Here is a 9,636-nt window from a genome sequence, read left to right on the forward strand (position 1 = left end):
TGTAAGGGATTGAAGTTTGGGAGATTAATTGGACACGATCAGCAGGGAGAGCACGTGTGTTTTTATGAGAATTATACTGAGATAGGTAACAGATGAGGATGAAATTTGGGCTTGACTGAAGTAATGGGGGCTCTCTGTGAAGCCTTGCAGCAGTACAGCCCAGGTAATTTGCTGAGCCTAATGGGTGTCAGGGTCAGTCTAAGTGAAAGCAAAGAGAGGCTGGGATGAAGGGTGCAAAGGAGTAGTAAAGAAAGCATGTTTGAGATGCAGAACAGAATAATGGGTTGTAGAGGGAGGTATTGAGGATAGGAGAGTATATGGGTTTGGCACCATGGGGTGGATAGGCAAAACAATTTGGTTGATAAGGCGCAGATTGTGAACTAACCTGTAAGCCTTGTCTGGTTTTAGGACAAGTAAAATGGGGGAATGGTAAGAAGAGTTTATAGGCTTTAAAAGGCCATGCTGTAACAGGCGAGTGATAACAGGTTTTAATCCTTTCAAAGCATGCTGTGGGATGGGATATTGGCATTGGGCGGGGTAAGAGTGATTAGGTTTTAATGGGATGGTAAGGGGTGCATGATCAGTCGCTAAGGAGGGAGTAGAGGTGTTTTATACTTGTGGGTTAAGGTGGGGAGATACAAGGGGAGGACGTGAAGGAGGCTTTGAACTGGGGGAAAAGGCGGCAATGAGGTGTGGCTATAGCCCAGGAATAGTCAGGAAAGCAGATAATTTAGTTAAAGTGTCTCAGCCTAATAAGGGAACTGGGCAGGTGGGGATAACTAAAAAGAAGTGCTTAAAAGAGTATTGTCTAGGTTGGCACCAGAGTTGGGGAGTTTTAAGAGGTTTAGAAGCCTGGCCGTCAATACGCACAACAGTTATGGAGGCAAGGGAAACAGGCCCTTGAAAAGAAGGTAATGTGGAGTGGGGAGACTCCGTATTGATTAAGAAGGGGACGGACTTACCCTCCACTGTGAGAGTTACCTAAAGCTTGGCGTCCATGATGGTCTACGGGGCTTCTGAGGTGATCAGGCAGCGTCAGTCTTCAGCCACTAAGCCAGGAAGATCTGGGAAGGAGTCAGTCAGAGAGCCTTGGGCCACAGTTCCAGGGGCTCTGGGAGTGGCTGCCAGGTGAGTTGAACAGTCTGATTTCCATCCGACTTCCAGTGGGGTCCTGCACAGATGGGACACGGCTTAGGAGGAATCCTCGGCTGCAGGCATTCCTTGGCCTGGTGGCCAGATTTCTGGCATTTGTAGCAAGCTCCTGGGGGAGGCAGTTCTGGAGGAAGGCCTGGCCACTGCGGTTTAGGCATTTGGAAGTTCTTGTGTGCTGGAGATGTGGCTGGGGTTTGTCTCACAGTGGAGGCAAGGAATTGCAACTTTTTTCTATTATTGTACACCTTGAAGGTGAGGTTAATTAAATCCTGTTGTGGGGTTTGAGGGCCAGAATTTAATTTTTGGAGTTTTACTTAATGTCGGGAGCAGATTGGGTAATAAAATGTATATTGAGAATAAGGCAGCCTTTTGACCTTTTAGGGTCTAGGGCTGTAAAGCGTCTCAGGGTTGCTGCCAAACGAGCCATGAACTGGGCTGGGTTTTTCATATTTGATGAAAGAGCCTAAATGCTTACTGATTTGGGAGAGGTCTGATAAAGAAAAAGGAGCATTAACCTTGACTATGCCTTTAGCTTCAGCCACTTTTTTAAGAGGAAATTGCTGGGCAGGCAGGGGAGGGCTACTCACGGAATGAAACTGTAAACTGGACCAGGTGTGAGGAGGGGAGGTGATAAAAAGATTATAGGGTGGAGGAGCAGAGGCTGAGGAAGAATTGGGACCTAGCTCGGCCTGGCGAGGAGCAGCCTGGGGAGGAGGGGAGAGGTCAGATGGGTCTATAGAAAACGAAGATTAGAAAGACTCAGCGACACTTGGGGTTGGGACTGAGGGGACAGGTGGGAGGGAAAGAAGATTTGGGACGAGTTGCACTGGGCACAGGTTAGGGAGGGACTGATGTGTAAAAGAATGCCTGGACGTCAGGCACCTCAGACCATTTGCCTATTTTTCGACAAAAATTATTTAGGTCTTGTAGGATGGAGAAATTGAAAGTGCCGTTTTCTGGCTATTTAGAACTACTGTCGAGTTTGTATTGGGGTTAAACGGCATTGTAGAAGAAAATAAGGCATTTAGGTTTTAGGTTAGGCGAGAGTTGAAGAGGTTTTATGTTCTTAAGAACACAGGCTAAGGGAGAAGAAGGAGGAATGGAGGGTGAAAGTTTGCCTATAGTGAAGGAGGCAAGTTTAAAGAAAAGGGAGAGTAGAGACATGGAGGGAAGCGGTTCGGAGGCTCTTACCTTCCAGAAAAGTGGGAAAGGGGTCAGGGCACAGAGATACGAGGTCAGGGCATGGAAATAAGGGATCAAGGCGCAGAGATATAAGAGGTTGGGGTGCGGAAATAAGGGATCGGGGCACAGAGATATAAGAGGTCGGAGCGCGGAAATAAGGGATGGGGCACAGAGGTAAGAGGTCAGGGCACGGAAATAAGGGATTGGGGATTTTTGTCCCCTAGAAAAGCAGGACTTGCCACTAAGGGTGAAGGAGAAGGGGTTGAGGGGTTCTTGCCCCTCCTCCAGAAAAGCGGAGAAGGGGTAGAGACATGGAGAGAAGGGGTTGGGGTACTTGCCCCTCCCCTAGAAAAGCAGGACTTGCTGCTAAGGGTGAAGGACCAAGGCAGGCGTCCTTGCGTGGTCTGACACCTCTGAAACATGGGTGAATAATCAGAGAGGCATCCCTGCCATGATTAAACACCAAGAGAAGCCTGCCTTCCCAGTCCGGGACCGGTGCCGGAGTTTTGGGTCCACAGATAAAATGTGTCCCCTTTGTCTCTACCAGAAAATGAAAGGAATTGAAATTAAGAGAAGGGAGAGATTGAAGTGTGGTGACAAGATTGAAAGGAGAAATAGGTTGAGGGATAGTGAGGGTGGTTGGAGAAGAGAGTAAAAAGAGACCGCTTACCCAATTTAAAATTGGTGAGATGTTCCTTGGGCTGGGCGGTCTGAGGACCTGAGGTCATAGGTGGACCTTTCTAACGGAGCAAAGAGCAGGAGGACAGGGGATTGATCTCCTAAGGGAGGTCCCCCGATCTGAGTCACGGCACCAAATTTCACTCGCATCCATGTGAAGAGACCACCAAACAGGCTTTCTGTGAGCAATAAAGCTGTTTATTTCACCTGGGTGCAGGTGGGCTGAGTCCAAAAAGAGAGTCATCGAAGGGAGATAAGGGTGGGGGCCGTTTTATAGGATTTCGATAGATAAAGGAAAATTACAGTCAAAGGGGGGTTGTTCTCTGGTGGGCAGAGTGGGGGTCACAAGGTGCTCAGTAGGGGAGCTTTTGAGCCAGGATGAGCCAGGAGAAGGAATTTCACAAAACAATGCCATCAGTTAAGGCAGGAACAGGCCATTTTCACTTATTTTGTGGTGGGATTTCATCAGTTAAGGCAGGAACTGGCCATCTGGATGTGTATGTGCAGGTCACAGGGGATATGATGGCTTAGCTTAGGCTCAGAGGCCTGACAATACCAGAGAGTGGTTTTTCAGGAAGAACTTGCAGTGCCCAGGGTGGAAGCCAGCCAGAGGCACATGGAACATGCCTAGGATTTTCCTTGGGGTGGGGAATGCCGGAAGGAGACAGAGAAACACCCAGGCAGCCGCATAAAAGGGGCTTATTTTCTGTATGTAATACTCTGATTCCGTGGTGCAGCTCAAGGGTTCCAGGCTGAAGACCGTTCAGTATCCTCAGCACATGATGCTCTATGCTCCAGGGCTTGCCACAGTGCTGCATTTCCTCAGCCAAAGGCCTCCTACCTGACCTAGCCTAGAAACAATGTCAGTCCCTTTGGGAGTGGAACAAACTCAAGGCTGCTTCTCACTCAGGGCTGCAGGTGGTCAGTGAGCACTCATAAGAACTGGGAGCTGAGTGAGGAGAAGGAGCACTAAGGGGTGGGGGCAGGACCCCAGGTGGGAAGAATTGTGGGGGAAGCCACACAGGTCCGCATGCTTCCAGTTCAGTAAGAACAGCCAGGACACTCCTCTCCACCCACTCAGCTCAGCGCCCATCTCTGCCTAAACTACTGCATCAGCTGCCTCCTTCTTATCCACACCCAGGCTGGCCCCAAGAGGGATTTTCTGAAATGCCAGTCACCACCTACATTCACCGACTTGCTCCAGTCATTGTAGGCACAAACACAAGTAGGCATCACACAAGATGTGAGCCCCACCCTCAAGGGGCTCACATCTAAGGCAGATGCACCCCAAGTCAATAATCACATTCAGAGAGATAAATGGGGAGTACACTGGGGCTGTGGATTTTCCCAGGCTAGGAGTCCGGGCTTCCGAGGAAACAGCGCTCAGAGAGCTGAAGGTGAGGGAGGGTGTGCCCCTCTAGGAACTGCATGGAGTTCAGTTGAGCAGCCAGGAAGCACAGGAGAATTCTGACCCAAACCCTGGGGGGCATGGAGAGGGAAGAGCCTCTTTGGGAGAAGCTGCCAAGGAAGAAGGTGCCTGCAGGACAACCTAGTCACCATGACAGTTAGTGGACAGTCAGCCGATGGAAAGCTTGAGAACAGAGAGGTGTGGTTTACCTGGGCCCTGCAGCATGGAGAAGGAGGGGCAATGGGAAGCTGGACGGGGCAGGGCAAACAGAGCCCCATGAGGGCAGGAAGATGAGAGAGTTGAGCTTTGCACAGGAACTCATATGTAAGTGTGGTCGAAAGACAAGGCTGTGAAGCTGGTGGGATTTGCTGGCTCTGAGATTCCAAGCAAGACTCTGGTTTCCAGAATCTTCAGTGAGGGAAAGCCTATGGGAGATAGGAGCTACAGATCTATAAGTAGGGGCCTGACCCTCCATTTACTGTGAACTGTAGATGGAGTAAACTGGACTCAGGGCATGTAATCCTAACAGCAATTTTCTTAATCAACTGACTTAAGCAACTTGTTCAATGGATATAATCCTTCCCTTGTCTTCTGGTTACAATTAAGCCATAGAAATCCCTGCTATCACTTTTAGTCTGAAAACACAGTCTCAATTTGGATATTGTAATGTCCAAGGCCATAGATTATGCAACACTTCAATCTTCGTGCAAACGTAAGACTTCTCCTCCCTGCAGTTCCCACCCCCAGCTAGGGCTGCTGCAGGGCCTGCCTACCTTGGGAAAAGGGAATGTATCCAGCTTGTCGTGTTTCTCACTCTTTTCCTCCCCACTGGAGAACTGCTAAGTCTGACCCCTGGGAGCAGCCTTTGAGGAGGGAGGAGGAGTTGTAGGGAGCAGGAAAGTTCTGCCTTTAGTAGGATGGTCTTATGAAGGCTCTGGCTCATGGGCCTGGATCAAGCATAAGGCATCTTCCCTGTGGATGCCCTGGTAGAGTATGAAGGATTCCCCCAGCCTGGGAACCTTCCCTGTGCACTCTTCACTAAGCACTGCATCCCTAAGCTGTGGGCCACTTCAGTTCTTCCACAGCCTCCACACTTCCAGCAGTTCACTTCCAGATCCTGTCAGCTGAGGACCCAATCCCCCTAGGGAGCATATGGAACAGGATGGAAGATCTCAACACTGTCTTTTTCATGTACGTGGCCCACATCTAGTTCACATAAACACATGCCAAAGAAACACTCCCACAATCTTTGCCCAACCCCTAGGGGGCAGGCCAATCCCAAACCAACGACTCCCAAGTACCTCCACCTGCATACTCCACCAGGACATCCACAGAGAAGAGTCAGCCTTATGCTGTCCAGGCGCGGGAGCCAGAGCCTTCTTAGGAACGTCCTACTCGAGTCTGAACATTCCTGCTCCCTACAACTCCTCCTCCCTTCTCGAACCGCAGCTCCTGGACGCCAGACTTAACAGTTCTCAAGTGGGAAGGAAGTGAGTGAGAAGCAGTGAGGAAGCCAGAGGCTCTTGCCCTTTATGTATTTTTGGCTTCAGTCTGACCCTGGTCCACGGTGCCCCAACTGAGGGGCATGCCTCCCAGCTCTCCACGTTTCCCTGCCAACGCTCCTGGACCCGAAACTACACTTGGGGCAAGGGGCAAGCTCAAGGCTGCTTGCCCCACACCCCTTCCCCCATCATTAGGAAAATGCAACAAAGATTTGTCTAAATAAATGTTTACAAAATCTTTTTGTATCCCCCTTATAGAGTCTTTGGAATTGCAAATTCAGTTCTTAGTATTTCCTTTACAAATCTGCTCTTTATTTTGTAATTTGTATGTATATTATGTCTTTTTTTCTATACATTTTATTGTGGTTAAATATATATAATGTATAACTTACCATTTTTCAGTATAGAGTTCAGTAATATGAAGTACACTCACTGTGTTGAGCAATCATTACCACCATCTATCTCCATAACTCTTTTCATCTTCTCAGATTGAAACTTTGTACCCATTAAACAATAACTCCTAAGCCCTCCTCCTCCAATCCCTGGCAGCCACTATTCTACCTTCTGTGTCTATGATTTTGATGACTCTAGGCTCCCTATGTGAATGGAACCATACAGCATTTGGGACAAGCACAAATGCTATATGGTTCCATTCGTATAGGGTAGATCAGCTCTCAAAAAAGGGCATTCTTGAATGGCAGCCAAGAACGTTGTTTCTGTTGCTTAAGTCACCCAGTTTGTGGTCCTTATTATGACAGCCCTAGCTATAGGCTCTAAGGAAAAAAGGCAGCAAGACTGGGCATCAATGATCAAGGACTGTTGCTTATGAGAGATGAGGGTTTCAGTGTGAACTTTTAATCTAGTAAACTCTCTATTTCTTTTCTTATGTATTTGTTTCTTGCCACTCAAAAATTCTCTTTCATTCAGCATAATGTCAAGGTTCATCTCTGTTGTAGTATGTGTCGGCACTGAATTCCTTATTAAGGCTGAATGATATTCCATTAAATGTATTGACTACATTTTGTTTATCCCTTCATTTGTTGATGGACATTTGGGTTGTTTGCATCTTTTGGCCCTTAAGAATAATGCTGCTATGAACATGGGTGTACAAATATTTCTTTGAGTCTCTGTTTTCAATTCTCTTGGATATATGCCCAGAAGTGAAATTGCTAGGTCATAGTAACTCTATTTTTAATCTTTTGAGGAACTACCATACTGTTTTCCATGCAGGCTGCACCATCCTATATTTCTACCCATGATGCACAAGGTTTCCACTGTCTCCACATCCTCGTCAACACTTGTTATTTTCTGTTTTATTGATGATAGTCATCCAAATGGGTACAAAGTGATATTGTATCACAATGATAAATGATTAGTGATGTTGAACATCTTTTCATATGCATTTTGGCCACCTGTATAACTTCTTTGGAGAATTGTCTATTCAACTCCTTTGCTTATTTTTGAGTAGGGTTGTTAGTTTCATTTGTGTTGATTTATTGGAATTCTTCATATATTATAGGTACTAATCCCTTATCAGATGTATGATTTGTAAATATTTTCTCCCATTCCATGGGTTGCCTTTTCACTCTGTTGATAGTGTCCTTTGATGCTCAGAAGTTTTCAATTTTGATGAAGTTCAGTTTATTTATTTTTCCTTTATTGCCTGTGATTTTGGCATCATCACCAAGAAATTATTGCCAAGCCCAATGGCATGAAGATTTTACCCTATGTTTTCTTCTAAGAGCTTTATTTTCTTAGCTCTTGCATTTAAGTCTTCAATCCATCTTGAGTTAATTTTCATATATGGTACAATGTAAGGGTCCAACTTCTTTCTTTTGCATAGGGATATTCCATTTTCTCAGCATCATTTGTTGAAAATGCTGTCATTTTCCCATGGAGTGGTCTTCACACTCTTGTCAAGAATCATTTGACTGTATCTGTGAGACTTTATTTCTGGGCTCTCTGTTCTATTCCATTGGTTTATATGATTGTCTTTATGCCAGTACCACACTGCTTTCATTACTGTAGCTTTGTAGTGAGTTTTGAAATCAGGATGCATGAAACCTCCAACTTTGTTCTTCTTATGTGTATTATGTCTTGGTGCCTCAGTGGCAACTTCCATTTATTGGCCTGTTATATTTCTATACTTTTTTATGCATGGCTGAAACCATTCCCCTTTCCCATAAAGCTTTCTCAGTCTCTCCAACAAAGGACTTCATTGATCCTTTCTCTGGGCTATCCAGCTAAAAGGAAGAAAGGGTTGGACAAACGTGACCTATTTTGTGTCAAAGGCACCTGTCTTTTGACTGTCTGTATTCCCCACAAGGCATGAACAACTAAAGACATGTGTGCTCCCTGCACAGGGTCAGGGATAGGACAGGCCTCACTTCATGTAGGACTGACAGCATGAGGACATCCTTCATTCTCGGAAGTTCTCTGAGAGAATATTCTGGATAATTGAGGCCTCAGCTTTGAATGCCAACACCTGCCTAAAATGTTTGACCATTTTGCATGAAACTCTTCCTGCCTGGGTTTCAAACTCCGTGCCTTCTAAATAGAAAACTCATAATGACCACAGTCATCTTTCCTTGATGACTCTGGGTCATCCGTATTTGTGTGAATCTTGGCTGCTACTCAAGAATGCCCTTTGTTGAGAGTTGATCTACCCAGTTTTATAGGTCTGTTTGCCCCAACTTAGTCATCTTTTACATTGTCTTTCCAGGTCTTTCCAGGTTTAATGACCTCTCATTCACCATCAACCCATCAGCTGCCATTCTCCTTGCTGTCCCTGTGTAGCTTTGCCCCCCTCTTCTAATTTGTTGTGAGTTGGGATATGAATAACAAGACTCTGGCTAAAACAAAAATAAACAGGCTCTGAGTGGGGTCACAAGGCTCACTGATAAGTCAAAGATTTAGGTTTTGTGCATGAGTTTTAGAATGTCTATTCTGACTGTTTCAAAGCCTTTTTTGCTCCCTTCCTCATGCTCTGTTTGTTTCTGGGCTGCTAATGTGCCTGGTTAGCTTACAGATAAGTCTTAGATGCATTCGAGGAGAGGCTACTATAAACCCAAACCTGCTAGTTTTGGATTAGGTAAGTGTGCAGGGGTTGGGGGTCAGCCTCAGGTATCTGTGAGGTGGATGGGAAGACAGAGCATGCAGGTAGCAGAACACTGTCCTAGTCCATCCCTACTGCTACAGCAAAACACCTAAGACCAGGTAATTTATAAAGCACAGGAATTTGTTTCTCACAATTCCGGAGGCTGGAAGTCCAAGATCAAAGCCCCAGCAGGTTCGGTGTCTGGTGAGGGCCCAGTCTATGCCTCCAAGATGGCACCCTGTGGCTGTGTCCTCACATGGCAGAAGGTAAAAAGGCAAAAGGGCCTGGCTAGTTCCCTTAGCCCTTTTATAAGGTACTGATCCCACCCATGAGGGAGAAGCCCTCACGGGCTAATCACTCCTAAAGGCCCTACCTCTTAGTACTGTTGCACTGGGGATGCAGTTTCAACACGAATTTTGGAAGCAACACAAGCATCCAAACTACAGCAAACCCCAAGGGCTGGGTGAGGGGGTTCCTTGTGGGGAGCATAGAAAGAAGTACAAGACTCAGCTGTCTTCTCCCTGTGACATTCCTCTTCCCTTCTCTGGAAGAGTCATCCGGATCCAGAACCCTCACTATGGTGCGCTCAGGGGCCTAAGCTCAGACCACTCCTTCCC

At 46.6% G+C, this 9,636-nt stretch overlaps 1 long non-coding RNA gene across 2 annotated transcripts in view; it reads right to left on the reverse strand.

Annotated features, from left to right (window-relative positions):
- Positions 1-1,089: 1,089 nt before the first annotated feature.
- The window catches only part of LOC116473132 (uncharacterized), an 81,653-nt gene continuing 73,106 nt past the window's right edge, over positions 1,090-9,636 (reverse strand). For both annotated transcript variants that reach the window (XR_004249250.2, XR_009214580.1), the window contains one exon: positions 1,090-1,171. This is a non-coding gene — a long non-coding RNA (uncharacterized LOC116473132). The remainder of the gene's footprint in view (positions 1,172-9,636) is intronic.

Source organism: Hylobates moloch, unplaced genomic scaffold, assembly GCF_009828535.3.
Source record: "Hylobates moloch isolate HMO894 unplaced genomic scaffold, HMol_V3 SCAFFOLD_8, whole genome shotgun sequence".
Taxonomy (NCBI): Eukaryota; Metazoa; Chordata; class Mammalia; order Primates; family Hylobatidae; genus Hylobates; species Hylobates moloch.